General features: G+C 39.9%; 1 protein-coding gene across 3 annotated transcripts in view; it reads right to left on the bottom strand.

Annotated features, from left to right (window-relative positions):
- Positions 1-18,492, bottom strand: part of NRXN3 (neurexin 3) — a 1,496,329-nt gene that overhangs the window by 534,389 nt on the left and 943,448 nt on the right. The window lies entirely within an intron of this gene.

The following is an 18,492-nucleotide window of genomic DNA, read 5'->3' as shown; positions in this document are numbered from 1 at the left end:
GACTCTGTTTCATGTACTCACAACTGTAAACCTACTTTTGCCTCACCGTGTGTGTGTGTGTGTGTGTGTGTGTGTGTGTGTAACAAAAATATTGCAACATACATAAGCATCTGATTATAAGAAGGAACTTTTCCACATGTAGACATATTACTAAATTGGAAGGGATGTCTTTGAAGGCAGTGGACTTTCCATAGCAGGAAATATTCAGGCAGTAATGCCTGGTAGAGACTCGGACAGTGCTATCTTGTAGTAGGTAAAAAGATAGAGTGTATAACCTCTAAGTACCTTTTCAAATTTATGTATGATACTGAATAAAATCTCCTTCACCTTTTCTTTTGCATTTGCTTAAATGTGATCTCTTGGCCTTATCTTAAAACTCAAACCCAATTCCTGGCTGCAGCAAAAATTATAGCATAGTCCTATTTATTAAAACCTCACACACTAAGGAGAGAAATCTTAGGCTTCTCTACAATGAATCCAGCATTATTGCACTAGAACTTCATTTTTATTATTGCATGCAGTACAAGTTGTCTCTAGACACATTAACAATTTTATGTTTCTATTTTAAATACGAAGGAGTTGTTTTCCCACTCACGACACCTACACAGCTGCTGTTCCTGTGATCTAAGAGGGCACTTTTCACTGGTGAAGAGCCCACTGCTAGGGAAAGAGTATGCTGACCTGCTTGCCCTATTGTCCTTTACCTCCCAGCAGGGAATCCTGGGAAACTGAACATAAATAAACCTGTATCTTTAAAATTCTAGTACAAAAAGCATAACTACCCTGCTTTCTCTACCCAAGACAAGGCCATGCCCCCTTTGGAGCTATTATGGACAAGAGAAAGAGAATTAGGTATTCAGAAGATAGCTAAGAGTATTAGAGAAACTGAGATAGAGAGACAGAGAATGACCTGTTTAATGTCACATAGCATCTTAATGTCAGAATAAGTTGGAATATTTCTATAGAATATTACTCTAGAAGTGCATGATTTCTATGGCAACATCAATATAAAATAAGATTTTAAGAAAAATAATAATTTTGTAGAAGTTATCTACCATGAGAGAGAGTTAACACATACATCACTGGGAGAATTAGGAACCTAATAATATGAGATAACAGAACACTTTGAAAGTTATTGCCAAAATAAATATGGTTGGAATGAATAAGTGAATTATAGAAACCACAGAGAAGGGAAAGAAGGTAATGTAGTAAGGAGCAAAACTAAGAAAGAACTTAAATCTTTTTAATGTGCAACACAGTCAATGAAATATTTTTTAAAAGCCAGTAAGTGGATTATGTAACTGTAGTTAAAGAAACACTTAATGAACTGGAAGGCAGAACTGAGGGAATTTCCTAAAATATAGCACAGACACAAAGAGATTTAGAAAACATAAATAAGATTAAAAATTATGAAAGATCAAATAAAAAGTCCAACATACAACTATTAGAAATTCTAGAAGATGAGAATAGAGAAACAGGGAAAAGAGCAATATTCAAAAAGATAATAGTGGAAAATTTTTAGATTTAAGTAATGTATATTTTTATATTTAAGGATCCTGAAAGAAAAACAAGCAGCCATACCTTGGTTTATCATAATGAAACAACAACAACAAAAAACACCAACTTAAATAAAAATGTTAAAAATCAACAGATTACTTTTTTTTAAATTTTTTTTCTTTTTTCTTGTTTTTTTAGAGCAAGAGGAAGGGAGAGGGAGATAGAAACATCGATGAGAAAGAACATCAGTTGGCTGCCTCTTGCATGCTTGCCACTGGGGATCGAGCCCACAACCTGGGCATGTGCCCTGACCGGGAATCGAACCAATGACCTTTTGGTGCATAGGTCAATGCTCAACCAGTGAGCTACACCATCCAGGAAACAGATTACTTTTAAGTAGAGTCCACAAAACAATGAATATGATAGCTTTGTAGTGAAAAAAAATTAATCTAGATTTATTTATCTAGGCAAATAATTTAAGAGTAGAAAATGTTTTCAGGTAAAGAAATTTTGAGAAAAGTTACCACTCACAAATTATCACCGGTGTAACAACCAAAGGATGTATTTCACTGTGAAGAAAATAATCCCAGAGAAAAGGAGTGGTATTTAAGAAGCAGTCATGAGTAAAAGGCACTGTTATGACATGGGTAAATCCAAGTAAGCACTTTGTCACTATAACTAGTGCTACCACCACTACCAACCTGTTTATGGTGGCTTTATAACAAGAATAATAACGAACATTTTCTTAAATGCTTATAAACTAGGTATTATTATTGTCTATATTTCACAACTGAGGGAAAGGAGGCTCAAACTTTGACTTGCCCATGTTCATATAGAGGCAGGATTTGAACCCAAATCACCTGTCTACTGAATCTACTATCTAAATCACTTTACCCTTCTTTTGCTAAATGCTGTACAAGTGAAGTATGCAACTTCCTAATCACGCACTAAGAGTCTGATACTTATTTTATGCCTGCTTTCTACTTTGTCTTTGCCCCTTTTCTGGAATGTGGAGGTAGGGATGAGTCAACTCCAGTCAGGTGAATGAAGACATTGTTATAGTTTTGCTGTTGGTGGTGTTTTTTTTTCACTTATTTGTTTGTTTGGTTGGTTTTGAATTGTTGTTGTTGTTTTTTTGGGTTAACATTTGTTGGTTATATTAATTAGGAAATTGTTTGGCTGATTTTAACTGAGATTACATAACTATGTGTAAACAAGATACAAGTTTCTACCTGGCCAGTGTGGCTCAGTGGTTGAGTGTCGACCCATGCATCAAGAAGTCGCCAGTTCTATTTCCAGGCAGGGCACATGCCTAGGTTGTGGAACAAATCCCCAGTTGGGGGCATGCAGGAGGCAGCCAATGGATATTCTTTCTCATCAATGTTTTTATTTCTCTCTCCCTCTCCTTTCCTCTCTCTCTAAAATCAATAAAGAAAACAAACAAGATACAAGTTTCTTTGTCTCACATGGAGAAGCCTAAACTGGTTAGTGGACCAAGGCAGTATGGCTGAGCACTACAGAAAAAACAGCCCTGGTCCGGTGGCTCAGTTGGTTGGAGCATCATTCCATACACCAAAAAGTTGTGGGTTTGATTCCTGATCCGGGCACATACTTAGGTTCTGGGTTTGATCCCCAGTTGGGGCATGTATGAGAAGCAACCGATCAATGTTTCTCTCATACCAATGTTTCTCTGTCTCTCTCCCTTCCTCTCTCTCTAAAATAAATATAAAACATATCTCTGTGTGAGGATTTTAAAAGACATTTTCTTAAAAGGAGAGAAAAGTAGCCTGATGCTGTGGATGACCTAGAAAGGCACAATTACCACATCCTCAAATCACTAGTCTAATTAATAAAATTGAAAAATGTTAACTGAAAGAAAACAGATATGAAAATATTATTGTCAGAAAAAGTAGACTTTACCACCAAAAACATCATTACATCCTGAGATAAAGAACTAACCACTGAGATAGGTCTTGAATCTGTATACATCTAATAACAGTCTCAGAATACATAAAACACATATTGATAAACTGAAAGAAAAAAAAAAGAGACAAATTTGTGATCAAAAGGTCTAGAGAAATGTATGTTCCATGGGGTAGATGTTTCTGCTTGACCTTTGCTGACTGTCTAGGACTATAATAACATTGCATGGCAAGAGCTTAAAACAGTGGTTCTCAACCTTCCTGATGTCGCAACCCTTTAATACAGTTCCTCATGTTGTGGTGACCCCCAACCATAAAATTATTTTTGTTGTTACTTCATAGATGTAATTTTGCTACTGTTATGTCTTCGGTGACCCCTGTGAAAGGGTCATTCACCAAAGGGGTCACGACCCACAGGTTGAGAACTGCTGGCTTAAAAACTATTTGTTGAATAAATATATCCTTCTTATTAAAACTAATAGGATAAGCTGGGGGGAAAATGTAGCAAGGTTACAGTTGGCTATAGAACCATAATGAACAGAACAGAAATAATGGATATATTTGAAACCCTGAATACAATAATTAGAGTCCCATCCTTAAGAATATATGAAACATAATGTAAAAAGTGACCATATAGTAGAATCATAAACAAAACCTCAAGAATCAATAACTTCATTCCACATCTTCTGTCCAAAATGTAGCAATTAAAATAAATTACCAAAAGCCCCTACAATATTTGTAATGAAAAATAGTATGCAATCTCTTCATTTTATTAATGAAATAATATGCTTTCTCCTAAATATGGTTTCATATGTGTACTTAGAAAATAATTTGCTATCATTAATTACCATTCTCTGTATATAATGAAATAGTAGAGTGATGCTTTCAGAAAGAGACCTGGGATCAAATTAAATTTTCAAATTCTCTTCTTCTTTTGTTAATCCTCACCTAAGAATATTTTTCCACTGATTTTTTTTTTTAGATAGAGTGGAAGGGAGAAAGGGAGAGAGAGAGAGAGAGAGAGACATTAATGTGAAAAATACACAATGATTGGTTGCCTTTTGCATGGCCCTGACCAGAGTGGGGATCGAACCTGCAATGCAGGTATGTGACCTTGACTGAAATTGAACCCATGACCCCTTTGGTTCGCAGGCTGATGCTCTAACCACTGAGAAAAACAGGCCAGGGCTTTTTTTGTTGTTGTTAATAACAATGTTCATTATAAGTTACTCAAGACTCATGCCAAAATGCTGGCTATGTAATGAAATCAAACAAATGACATACATATAATTATCTCAGAATGCTGGCTACCAGATGACAGTTTACACATCCCTTGTCCCTTACCTCTCAGCAGGTACTTGGGCAATGCTTAACGCAAAAATTCCAAGTTTTCTTAGAAACAACTTTCAATTATGTACAATAGAAATAAATGAAGCCCAAATAATTTACATTAGATATTGATATTTAATAACTGGTGCTTGGGCAATTTACAATTTAGAGAGCAAACATAGCTTGTGTTCACTATCTGATAAGGGAAAAGGCAACCTAAGGCCACATGAAGTTGGTGAAGAATCCACAATATGTCCCATATTCAGAAAACATGCAGCTGTTCATAAAATTGTTGGTCTTAGGAAACATAAAAAAATAAGTTCATTGCCCATGTTCCTGTCACAAACAACAGCAACGTTTTCTTTATCTTAGAAGTTGCTCCCTTTCCATGGTAGGTCAGAGTGAGTCCCCAACACATTTACATCATTCTTACTATTATTTTCTAAATAGAGAAGATGTTCATTTCCTGAGGGTGCCGGTCTTCTGCTTAACCTCAAGACTAAATGCTAGGAAAATGCTTACTTTTGATGCCCTCTGAGTGAAAATCCTGGAAACAATATTCCAAAAAATAACTTTGATATAAGCAGTACTATCCGTAATAGTGATGAACACAGCGCTTACTTTTAAGCTATAAAAGGGAGAAAGAAGACAAAATGCATGTCTATACAACTTGGAGCCAAAAAACAAAAACCAGAATGCTTTTAAAAAGTTATACCAGAAGAAAAACCATATTTTGTCCCATTAAACAAAGTTTTAAACTAATGAGGAGAGAACTCTATTATGTATGATTTCCAACAATATAATGCAGTGCGATTTATAAACGTAATGTCATCCTGTATTAGAAATGGAAATCTATGGGCTTTAATTCTTGGCTCTACCATTAATTGTCAGACATTAGGCAACTCACTTAACCCTAGAGTGTCTCCTATAGATTCTGTTTCTTTTTTTTAATTCATATTTTTATAATAGAAACTGAGACTAACAAGCGGCACAACTTTAGAATAATAACACCTGCTGGCAAGTTGTACCCACTGTTTATTTTCCCCGCTGCACCCCTCTCCTGCCTGGCTTGTCCAACCACCCACAAGTTAATTTCAAGCAAATGAATGTCGATGACAAGGTATTTCCTGTGGATTCCCTAGGAATCAAGAAGAGGATTCATAGGGAGGGGTGGTGGAAGAGGGATGGGAGGAAGCCTTCTTCAGCAGCATATATATCTTAGCCCAATTCAGGCAGAGAGTGAGCCATTTCATCCAAGGGAGTGTTGCGTGTGGGAGGAAAGCATCCCAGAGGGAGTCACCGGGCTTGATAGATATAATTTCCTAAAATGTATACCTTGTTGGTGTTCAGAAGATGAACAGAGAAAGGTCAGTGCATCAAAATAGAGAAGGACCAGAGGACAGTGTGCTGCTGCAGAGCCCTGCCTATTCTAGGAAGAGATGTAATACCACAAGAACAGGGCTGAGTCATTGCTGAGTACATTACACAGCCACAGAGGGGTGGCAATACTTTAGGGATAACGACACCCCGCCAAGTTGTGAATCCTCTTCTCCTGGACCATCTCTCCCATTTAGCTCTTGCTGGAACGAGGGGACTTCAGGGTGGTGTAGGATGGTGGTTGTTTTGGGAGTTACTCAGCAAATGGTGGTTACTAAATGTGGCCCTGGGGAGCAACAATAAATTTAAACAACTATAAGAAACTCTTGGCCTTTTCTCCACAGCCTCTGCTCTCCCACTATGGTTAAAGGAAAATTAGGAATAGCAGAAATAGCAACCCCAAACTGCCCCCTCCCTCATTCACCAGATGCGGAAGAGACTTCTGTAGCTTGACTCACGTCAGATGAAGATGATTACATGCATGGCCCAAAAGAAAACAAAAACTAAAAATATTTATAGGTTATTATAATTTCTTCTCTCCTAATTCTTTCCACCCCCAATATAGACAACACTTGACCAGGGCCCTTGATGACCAGTTCCAAACAAAGTTCATTTATCTTTACAACATCAAGGGTTTTGTTTGTTTGTTTGTTTGTTGTGTTTTTTGTTTTTCTTAATCCTTACCTGAAGATATCTTTCCATCGATTTTTTTTTTTTAGATAGAGCAGAAGGAGGGAGGGAGAAAGAAAAACATTGATGTGAGAGAGATACACATCGATTGGCTGCCTCCTGCATGACCCCAACCAGGGCCAGGGATGGAACCTGCAACCCAAGTACGTGCCCTTGACTGGGAATCAAACCCGTGACCCTTAGGTCCATGGGCTGATGCTCTCTAATTGCTGAGCCAAACTGGTCAGGGAAAACATCACAGTTTAAAAAATCTTTGTTTTTCTATTATTGCTTAAAAACAAACAAACAAACAATTCTGTGAATATGCTCTATTCAATAAGAACAGTAGCAGATAGATTTTGGCTATCAATGACAAATCCCCATTTTTAAAACAGCATATTTTATTCTGGTTTTTGATAGGCTTATTTGTGTGTGTTTTTGATATGGAGAGGATTTAAAAGATGTTTTGATTCATCTAGTTCTTAACTATTACTCTCTGCAATGGTTTATCAGTTTGAGTTTGTTACGGACTGAATTCTGTTCCCCCAAAATTCATATATTGAAGTCCTAATCCCCCAATGTGACAGTGTTTAGAGAACAGGCCCTTAAAGATATGGTTAACATTAAATGAGGTGATAAAAGGGGGTCCTAATCCAATAGAACTGGTATCCTTATAAGAAGAGAGAAACACTAGCAGTGTGTGGTCACAGAGATAAAAGCCACGCGAGAGCATAGGGAGAAGGTAGCCATCTGCAAACCAAGCAAAGAGGTCTTAGAAAAAACTGAATCTGCTGACACCTTGATTTTGGTCTTTCAGCTCCAAAACTGTGAGACAATCAAGTTATCTTGCTTAAGCTATCCAGTCTGTTGCATTGTGTTATGCAGCTTCAGCTAACTAATATAGGGGTTGTTGGTAGAAAATAATGGTATTTGTAGGACTGGAGACATTCCGATCCACAAAGAACCTTTGAGTTCATTTGGATAAAGAATTCTTAGCCTGGAGTTCAAGGAACTGCCATAATGAGGGCCACCTCTTTGCATATCTGCAAAGGAATGTCTTTTATGTCATAGTCTATGTGGATCATGTCCCCTTGAGATTAGATAAATCTATACTACATAATGTACAACTTCTATGGTTCTTTCTATATCATAGCCCTAAAAATGGCCTGTAATATCACTTCCTGAAACTATATTCAATTTAGTCTGGTATGCATTTGTTTTCTAGAAAGAAGCTACAAATATTTCTTCAGATTTTTAAAGAATCATGATCCTCAAGTGTTGAAGAACCACTGATTACTTCAATCCCCTCCTTTTACAGATCAAGAAACTAAATCCTAGAGAGAAAGTGCTCAAAGATGCATAAAAACTCTCGTAAAAATGAGATACAAATCCCCTGCCTCCTACTTTGATTGTTAACATGCCCCTGCTTATGTCTGGTTACTAGTGAATAACACACACACACACACAGACACATTTTACAAAGATACCCAAACATGCTTTCATAGGATTTGAGCATTTCACATTTCACCTGAACTCAGCTAAAGCAAAGAGATACCTTTCAACCTTCCAAAGTGTATCAAGGCATAGAAAATACTCAAATGTTAGCATGTTCATTTAGATGGTAGGGGTGGTAGTATTTTTTTTAACTTCTGTCCATACTCATGCAGTGTGTTATATAGACGTGATATTCTGTGACTGATAGCATGGGTTTCCAAATACATGCAGCTGATAAGAGAATTCCATTCAAGAATGCTAAGGCTTAACATTATAACTTCCAAGTTGCTATGGATCTTAATATAAAGTCTCGGTATCCGTCCCCTTGCCCATAGTCAGGAGAGAGTGAGTGACTGCAACTCCATTTCCCTAGTGGTTCATCATTAAGAGTGGGGTCAAGTATATGAGCCACAGAGAGTGCTGTGCACACACACAGACACACACACACTAAGAGTGCGGAGATCTCACCGATGGAATCCCAGCAGTAGTCACACACGTCGGTCCTAAAAGCCAATAAAGAAAGTGGAAGCTAAGAGCTCCTCTTTGACCTTGCTACTATTTGTGCTGATATTGACTCAGGGACCCTCCACTTCCTCCAGGCCTCCCTGAGTGTCGATAGCCATTTGCCTTCTCTGATGTGAAGCGCTCTCTGCTTTGAAGGGCTTCTTATGTGCAGCACTTGCAGTCAGCGTGACTGCCTCTCTGTCTGCACCTCCCCTTTCTCCTAATTCCTGAATCAGAAATGGCCATTTCAACTTTTTAACCAAAGACGTATGCCTTTCACAAGCATTTGCAACAACCCCACGCCCCCATGTCTCAAAATTCACAGGACATCTCCAACCTTGGCACCCATTCTGCAAGGGTTAATGTGGCATGAGGGGAACTTTGAGAACTGGGCACTTCATTTGTCCTTTTGGAGGAAATTGTGGGCAGGAGGGACCTGAGAAAATAGGGCTTGTGATCATTTCATGAAATACAGACTGTGTTCCTTACAATGTATGAACAATGTGTGAACCAGCATGCCAGGCCTACCCATCGCTTGTAAAATGTCTTGCCCTGTGTTTCCCTGCTGCTGATGTTTGGGATACCCTAAGACGTAATCTGAGCTGCAAAACCGTGATTCTCCCCCTACTCCCCGCAGATCAGCACCTGAAAGTCACAGGATGGACTGGGTGGCATTTGGGCAAGAGAAGAGGCCAGAGGTAGGAAAAATATTCTTGAGCAGTAGTCTGCAGCTGCCAGATTCTCAGAGTCCCAGACCCTCTCCTCAGTACCCTTTCCGGTCCTCACTCTTCTACCCAACAGTAGCTACTGTTTGCCTATGGAGGCTAAGGAGAATATATGGTGCTGCAGAATATCCATCCCAGCAGGTAAAATCTTGACTTCACATCTTTCTAGTCCTCTCCTCTGTAGGCATGTCTTTAGTGTCACCTCTCTGCACCTCTCCATCTCCGGACTCCGATCCCACCCACCCTCTTCCTGGGCTGTGCTTTTCCTTCGATCCCCTACCTATCTCAGGCCTAGTCTAAATACTTCCTCATCTACAAAGTGTTTCCTAATCCTTAAGTCAGAATAAATCTCTCCTTCCTGTGCTCTTCCTGAATTTCCAGTCTGGGCTGAACACATCCTCTCTGTGAATGCTCATCCGTGCATACACCCTACGCCCTCCTTTTACAGCAGTCTTGACGGTGGAGCAATGGGTCACCTTTGCCCACTTTCCTAACACATAGGGGGTTGGGTGCTCCACAGAAAACCCCAGGCTTCTCTTCTTTATTGACTACCAAAGCCCCACTCCTTCAACTGCCATCCCTTCTCCTGTCACATCCCCATCCCCACTGCTCCTATCATTCCTCTCAGATGTATCTAACTATCATCTGCCCCCCATCCCAGAACACCCAGGCCAGCACCTCGCCACACCTTTACCAGCTGGAGCCCTTTCTGTCTGTGAGTCCCCTCTTACCCCCCACCTCGGCCCAGATACAAGCCCCGCCCTGAGTGGAATCCTTGGGGCAGGAAGCCTATGGTTGGGTAGCCCAGATCTCGTTGTCAGTCTTCAGTGGGAAGAAATGTGTTGGCGACATCCTGAACTAGAATTTCAGATCGCACCCCTTTAGAGAAGATTTCCTATGTTACCAGGGACTGATTATCGTAGCTCTAGTCTAGGTTCTTGGGAATGTCCTGGGTTCGTCAGTATTTGATTTCTGGAAACAGAATACATCCTATCTCTGAGAAAACATAATGTGAGCTCTGAGAATTCATAAAGTAACTTTTGAAATACAACCCTTTGGAAAACTGAGGCCTGCCTGCTCCTCTGTGACGCCGTGGGAGGCGAGTGGGTGGCGGTATGACTAGGATATCTGGCTTTCTATTTTTGTAATGTGGCAAGGATGCTGAGGAATTCAGCCCCCAAACTGAGAAATCACACCAGAGACTCAATCATGCAGAGACAATATACACCTATGTTGTGGGTTGCTGTGGGGGTGAGGATGAGGGACTTGTCAAAAGTACTCCCCGGTATAGGTCTCTCTGTCTTCTGGCTTAGCCCAGTTCTGTGGGCCTTAAATTAAGACACGTTTTCTTTTTTATTTTTTTTACTAATTATTTTATTTTTACTGCTATGTTGAGACATGTCATCCTTCCTACCTTTGGGGACCCCGTGCCTTGTCTGTCTTTTCTTTTTCATTCTTAGAGTGTTACTGAATTTTGGCTAGATCCTTATAAAATAGAATATCCATAGACATGAATCATTTTAAAACATAGTATATATGACATGTTGATATGTAGGATATAAAACTGAAACTCATAGACATAGATAACAGTATAGTAGTTACCAGAGGGAAGGGGTTGGGGGGTAGAAAGAGTAAAGTGAACCAATATATGGTGAAGGAAGATGATTTGACTTTGGGTGGTGGGCACACAGTGCAATATGCAGTATCATAGAAATGTACACTTGAAACCTGTATGATCTTATTAATGTAACCCCAATAAATTTAATAAAGTGAATAAATATATAGTATATGTATATTTGTTTGTGATAAACATGACTGCCATCTCTTTAAGATAATAATAGGGTAGATATATACTTACACATATCACCGATATTAGAAAAGTATAAAACAGAAAATCCATTTGCAAGTCTAGAAAATTTCTGGGCAACCCCATAACCCATGTCATTCCAAAGCTCAAATTCATCAGCAATTGTTCTCTGGTATAGCTGACTGAGTGGCATTTCGCACCCTATGACAAGTAAAGAGAAAATAGAGAAGGTCTGGAAGAAATAAAATGGACTTTCTTACCAAGTTCTTACCTTCCCATGATACTAAAGATACCTGAGCACTCTATCCAGAGGACCTCAAAATATCAATCTTGGACTCAGTTTGCAATCTATATTATGACTCCAAGTCAAAGAAGACAAACTAGGTATACATATACATGGAAAAAAACTAAAGCACTACTCTGCTCATGCAAGAACCACAGTGATATTTCCTGCAGAGAAGGGTCTTAGAAAAACACTGGCGAAGCTGTAATTGCTAACGACAGAACTAGTCCTTCAATTGAGAGACACAAGTTTTCTGTGTGAGACCATGTGAATCAGGAGGCAGAAACAAAGTTTGGAAGCAGAACTTCCAACCAACACCTCCTCTCCCGTGGCTGTAAAAGGCAGATAAGGAAGTCCACTCCTTCTGACACATGGTTCCTTATTTTACATCATAAACAAAAGCGCACAACTTCTCCTGCCCCACTAAGGGACTAACTAAAAATAGGATATAGGACCATTGCATAAGTAGCCCAACAGTGACCACACCGGTTGTGATGTTTCTCTGTTCAGTTACCTCTTATCTTTTTCTGCAAATGCATCAAATTGAGTTGGCTCCAGAACAATCCAGAAAAGAAAAGGCAAGAAAACACACAGACACACAGATCATGATCACAGTGTCTCTGAGTCAGTGCTTGAAGACACAGGATCCCTCTGTATCTGACATAACCAAAAGATACCTTCGTTTTGTTCTATTCCTCAGACAAGAGAGATGGGAGGGAGGGATTGTCTGTTCCAGAAATGCTACCTTCCTTAAGCACCCCTCTTTTCTCAGCCTACCTGTCTTCTCTCCCAGGCGAGTGTTTCCATTCGGGTGTCTGATTCACACAAGATAGTAGGATGAAGTGAGCTCACTGTCATCTCCAACCAGAATGGAAGGACTAGTAAAGTAAGTCCGTCACCAACAGAGAGCTAAGAGCTGACAACTAGCTTCTTTCATTTCCACACAATAGCCGAAGAAGTAACCCTCAGAGACATTATAAAATGACAATTTTGGAGTTCCTCTAGTTACTAAGTAATAGCAGAGCTGAAATTGGAATTGAGGAAAGGACTCAAGCCTCAATTTGTAGAAAATAAAGGCAAACAGAATGTTTAAAGACATGTTATGGCCTTCTGCAGAGAGTGCTAAGCTTGAATGTGATGAGAAAATGCCAAATGAGCTGGGAAAGAGGGGAAGGGGCATTCAGAACAATAAAGATGAAGTCATCAAAGCTACAAATTCTGAAAACTAGAAGCAGGATTTACCCTACTTTTGTATCTCAGTCATCACTGTCTTAAACAGGTCAATTTACTCTCACCTATAAGAGTCCTCAAACTCTGGGATTCAAAACATTCAAAAGAAAACAGCCATAACTTATTTTTTCAGTCTGTTTGTTTCAGGAAAAACAGTGGAAAACGTTTAAAATTAAATTGAAAGAATCATTCATCTCCGTGTACAATTTCTTGGCCCATAAGCCAATTTCTCAAGGACAATGTGATCATTTTACAGGGGGTGAGGGCTCTTGATGTTCCTCTTGATTCAGACATTAAAAAGCAGATGTTACCTGTACTAAGTTTAAGTCATTCCTGAGTTAAGCCTTTTCTTCCTCTGTCTAGTTTTTCTTACTTCCCAAAAGCACAAACACATTCTCACAAGCATTAGCTGCTGATAAATGCTTCTTGGAGGCAGACATCCACCTCCAATGCCATGTCACCACCACCACCACGACCACCGCCGTGACCATCACCAGGGATAAGACAGTGGATGTCCACAGAACTTCTAGCACACGCCGCTTTAAATAGCTGACATCTGGAGGAACTATTTGATACTTGTTACTTACACTCCACTCAGCATGAACGGAGGTTGGCAGGGAATTTAGCAGCATGTCTTATTTTTAAAATATCTCACACCTCCTCCTCGCCCTCCCTGCCTTCGGAGAGAAGTTTAAGCAATACACTTATTTTCTGTTGCATGAGCCTACCACATTCTTCTCGGACACACAAGCTTTAAAAAGAGGATCCAAATATTTTATCTAATGCCAAGGTGGGCTATGCAAATTAAACACAAATAAGGCAGCAGCCAAGATCTCTTCATTTTATGGGTAAACTAAGAAGTGAACTTTATAAACCTGAAGTCAGCTAGTCTTCCTGCCTATCTCTCTCCCTCTCTTCCCCCCCCTTCCTTCTCAGGCTCTCTCTCTCTCTCTCTCTCTCTCTCTCTCTCACACACACACACACACACACACACACACAATCTTTTAAAAAGTCTGCCCACTCCTTTATTGCAATTATTCCAAAGGAAGATCATTATCAGGTTAAGAGAATTAAGTTGACTTGACAAAATTAACGAGACTGTTTAATTCCATTGTGACCTGAGAAAAAGCCTCCTGCTTTGCTTCGCAGCAGGTCACGGTCTCCAAAAACTCTCCCGCCTGTTCCAGTTGCTGCAAAATCAAATGAACAAATATCAGGAGGTTAATGCTGAGCACTTAAGTTCTCGGAGAACCCAGATCCCTCAGCGGTGAAAGCTTCCACACTGATCTACACAGGAGGTCTTTTTCGGGGTCTCAAATAGCAAATGTAACCGAGAGGTGTGTGGAGGTGCTAGGGGGCGCTCTATTACAGGGAATAGCATTGATGATTTAGCACCGAGCCCGCAGAATTTGGGGAGTTCTGTGTAATTGCTACCAGTTCTACAAGTGTTATCACAGAAAGTGGTGACACCTGAAGTTGACTAATGACAGCAGTAATTATTATAACAAACAAACAGTGCTTAAAAAAAAAAACAGAAAAGAAAAGAAAAACAACTCCAGGAGTTTAAGAATTTCACCTTTCCGGGAACAGCTCACAGTAACTGACACAAGCAAATTCTCTACTTCTTTATAACATAGGTAGACAAAGTATTCTGGGAGGGTGTATGTGTGAAAGAGAGAGAGAAGAAAAAGGAGGGCAGAGAGGGATATAGAGACAGTATCTATCTATCAATGTGTGTGTATATGTGTAGGGTAGATAGACAAAAAAAAAAAAAAGGCAGAATGCACTTAATATGAGCAGGCAAGGTATTCACCATCAAGCAGTCCTGAGATAAAGTTTTGCTCAAAATTGGGGAAATCTGAAAATCATACTCGAATCCAAAAATAGAGGATACCAATCCAGTGCAGCACTACCAATCCGCTTCCTGAGCAAAGACGTAACTAGAATCCATTGTCTAGAAAAGAAAATGTGCCAGTTTATCATTCTATGCATTATCGCCTTGGTCCTCAGCCCCCAGGTGTACTGTGCTCCGACTGCAGTGTCTACAGTCCTTGCCATAGGACAGGATATTGAAAATTACACTTAAGCATTTGGAGATAAGAAATAAATAATAATTTATATTAAATAATAATTTATTTTTTACTGTATGCCAGGAACTATGATAAGTGCCCTGCCTTTATATTGTTTCATTTGACCCTGAGAACAACTCACAATAGCTACGATTATTCTCATTTTAAAAGGAGAGATCGTTGTGGATTAGAAAGGCTAAATAACTTGGCCACACAGTGATTAAATGGCAGGATTTGAACTCAATGTCTCTGCCCCTTGAAGTCACACCCTTCATCTGTACCCTATACTACTTCTGAAACAGCTGGCATGGTAAGCAATTCGTGTATATTAGCTATCATTAGCTAGTATTATTCCCTAATGCTGGGATGATCTGCTTACTGTGGAGAAGGTCTAGAGTACCTCTTGAATGCTGAGAACATTTCTTTCCAGCATTGTAAAGGCAGAAAACAGTTGGACCAGATGGCCTGGGCCACTTTCTCATAGTGACTTTGTGATCATTTCTGTGCATTGAGTTTAGGAAGCCTGAAGAAGAGTTCCATTTCAAAATAGGACCAGAAACATCCAGGAGAGCTTCCAGAAAGAAGTCATTGATTTTCATACTTAAATGGTCTGTCATTAAAGGAGGAATGGCATTCTCTTTCAAGGAGGCTGGCCTTTAACCCTGTCCTGGGGAGGGAGGCGAGGAGGGGGGGGGGGATGGGTTGAGGCAAAACTGCCAAACAAAAGCAGGGGAATAAAGTGAAAGAGGAGATGAAATCAAAGAGACACTAAGCAAGCTAGCAGACAAGCAAACCAAAAGCACACCTCCAAAAGCTCTAGCGTTATTTTCACCCCGTTCCTGCTCTGAAGCCTGCGTTGCAAGACACTTTTTTCCTTTACGTAGTTCTTTCTTTTCCTTTCAACTGATTGCACCGGAAGTGCCAGAGCCCAGCATGGTAATGAACTTTGCCCTGGAGACTGGAGTCTTGGCTCCAAGAGTGAGGTGGCTTCTTCCCTGTCCTGCCTGTGTGCCATCACCTGTTCAGCACCACTTCAAGGTAAGTGATTCAAGTTCCCTTTGCAGGAAACAAAGAAACACACTTAATGTCTCCCCTTTCTTCTTCTTGAGCTCCCAAAGCAGGGCAAAGAGGTGAAATACCCCTTTTCAAAGTCTAAAATTGTCTCTGAAAGTCACCAAGGAGCCTCATTAAGTAACAGTGTTTGCAAATGAGCTTATTTTCCCCATTGCTTCAGACCAGTTGCTCTTTTTATTTTTTCCTTTAACAGACAACAGATTGCAGAAAGTGAGTTTCTGCTACACGTTCCTTAGAATCAACTAGGATTAACAAAATGTCTGGGCATCACTACATGTCATGCACTCTTGCTGCTGTTACAGCAGCCAGAGCCATTCTGCTGGTCTCGATTCTGAGAACAGCCAAGGGTACCTTCAGAACAGTCTTCAGGCTGCACCCAGGGCATCATGGGAGACACCTATGGTTCTTGGACCTCCCCCCACTTAGAAATAATGAGGAATGGATGCATTTGTGTTAAAATGTTTCATTTTTAAAAGTGATCTCATGCTGATCAAATAAGAGTAAGCCCATGAGCTAAAACCGGGAAGTTACTAATGTACCCCACTTTGCAGAACTCAACAACATGTCTCAATACTTTGAGCCTTTGCCTGCTTGATTAGCAAGAAGTCTAGGCTTGCTCAAGGATCTCCCAATTATTTCCATAGAAATTCCTCACTGAGAGAAGTGGATTTCCAACCCTATGCTCTGGAGGTCACAAGTATCCTTGAAAGCTTTTACTGTGTCCCCCATGGAGTTGGCACCCACATCTAGACTCTGCCTTCTAGGGCCCTATCCCTTTATAGCTAGCGGAAATACACCTTCCTCTTGTCACAATGCAGTCCTTCCAGAAGCCTCTCCCACAGAAGAACAGGAAGGCCCCAAGTGACAAGGTACTTTTCTTTGCAGATAATCTTTTCTCCAAAACCCACACTAATGCAGGGGAAGAAGATGTAGGAAAGTTTAAAACTAGCTTCAAACTTGACGCGGAACCACCTTCTTCCTTCGGCATCCAACTCATGCTATTTAGTCTGGCCCATGGGTCAGGATGTGCCTTTGCGGTGTGTCTCCCTTAAGGACCCTGTTTCCTCTTCTTTTGGTCTGAGCTCCTTGGGGCCCGTCAGGTCTTCACACAGATCTCCACATGTCTGAACCACATGGGCTGGGCAACCCTTGTAGTGCATTCTTGACATTTTTATCACAGTAAAAAGGTTCTCCAAATGGTGTATGACAAGGAGGAAGCGCGTCTTTCCAGAGCACAGTGTAAAGGAGTGGTCCAGCTCCAGAAGCTGGTAGAAGAGTCTTGTTTCACCAGCCCCTACTCTGTTGTCACTGGTTTGTCATTCGTTTGGAGGTCACATTCACTTCATTTGGTGGAACTCTTGCATTCTTACTTTTCTAATTCCCTCTGAAATCCCGTCAACTCTCTCTTAATTATGAGACAGTTTCACCCTATTTCTATTCACCTACCCCTCTCTTAACATCTAATCTCCTTCACACTAATCTTCAGGGAAGTCATAGATGCCAAAGGGAATCTATTGCAGCTTAAATAACTGGCATGATGGAACAAAACAAGACATCAATGGCAAGATCTCACAAAAATAAAAATATGTTTTCCATACAAATATCTCTGGTAATTAAAAAGGGAAATGACAGAAACAGATAGGGTGGAAAACAAATAAAAAGTAAATAGATTTCATTTCTAATCCTGATAAGTCAGAAATGTTTCCTCCTGAGGAGGATCCTCTATTAAGATCTAGGAAGATAAACTAAATTTCTGGTTGTTAAGCATTAGTGTTATGCCAATCACCTTGACATCCAGGGGTACCTCCTTTGAAGAGGTGGAATTGGAGACATCTAATTTACCTGCTCTATCAGACTTTGATTAATACTATTTTATATATATACACACACACACACACACACACACATATATATGTGTGTGTCTGTGTGTGTTTATTATATATGTGTGTGTGTGTGTATATATATACATGTAATGTGCAGAGCAAAAAAAAAGATAGTTCTTGCTTTGATGAAAGGGATTAGTCAGCCAGTGTTATAAGCTCTAGATAAGGATGTTGTCAGGTAGGAAAAACGAAGATTAGGTGCAATGAATCTGACAACTTCTCATTCTCAAATTTTACTTTAGTTCATTTACCATCACTTACCACTTAAATGTGTATTCCCCCCAAAAATCGATCCTCAATAATATTATTCCATATTTCCTCCTTTGATGAACCTCATCTGAATTGCTCCATGGATTCAGCTATTGCCTCTAAGTGAAGAACCCCTAGATCTATGTCTCTAATCTCATGCAATAATTTGAGCTATAACCACCTGCTGGACTTTTTCTATAAATGTACCACTCACCATTTTTATTACTACTTTGCACACCCCATACTACCCCAGACTTATTGTCTGTTCTATACCTTAGTCAATGACATCTCAATTTTTTTCATTTAAAGTCAGGCTCAGACATTTAAAGTCATTCCTTAATTGTCTCCCTTCCTTCTTCCTATCTAAACTGCAGAATTGT

The sequence above is a fragment of the Molossus molossus genome, unplaced genomic scaffold (assembly GCF_014108415.1).
Source record: "Molossus molossus isolate mMolMol1 unplaced genomic scaffold, mMolMol1.p scaffold_m16_p_1, whole genome shotgun sequence".
Lineage (NCBI taxonomy): Eukaryota > Metazoa > Chordata > Mammalia > Chiroptera > Molossidae > Molossus > Molossus molossus.
The sequence above is the reverse complement of the archived record's forward strand: the minus strand, read 5'-3'. Positions and strand labels throughout refer to the sequence as shown.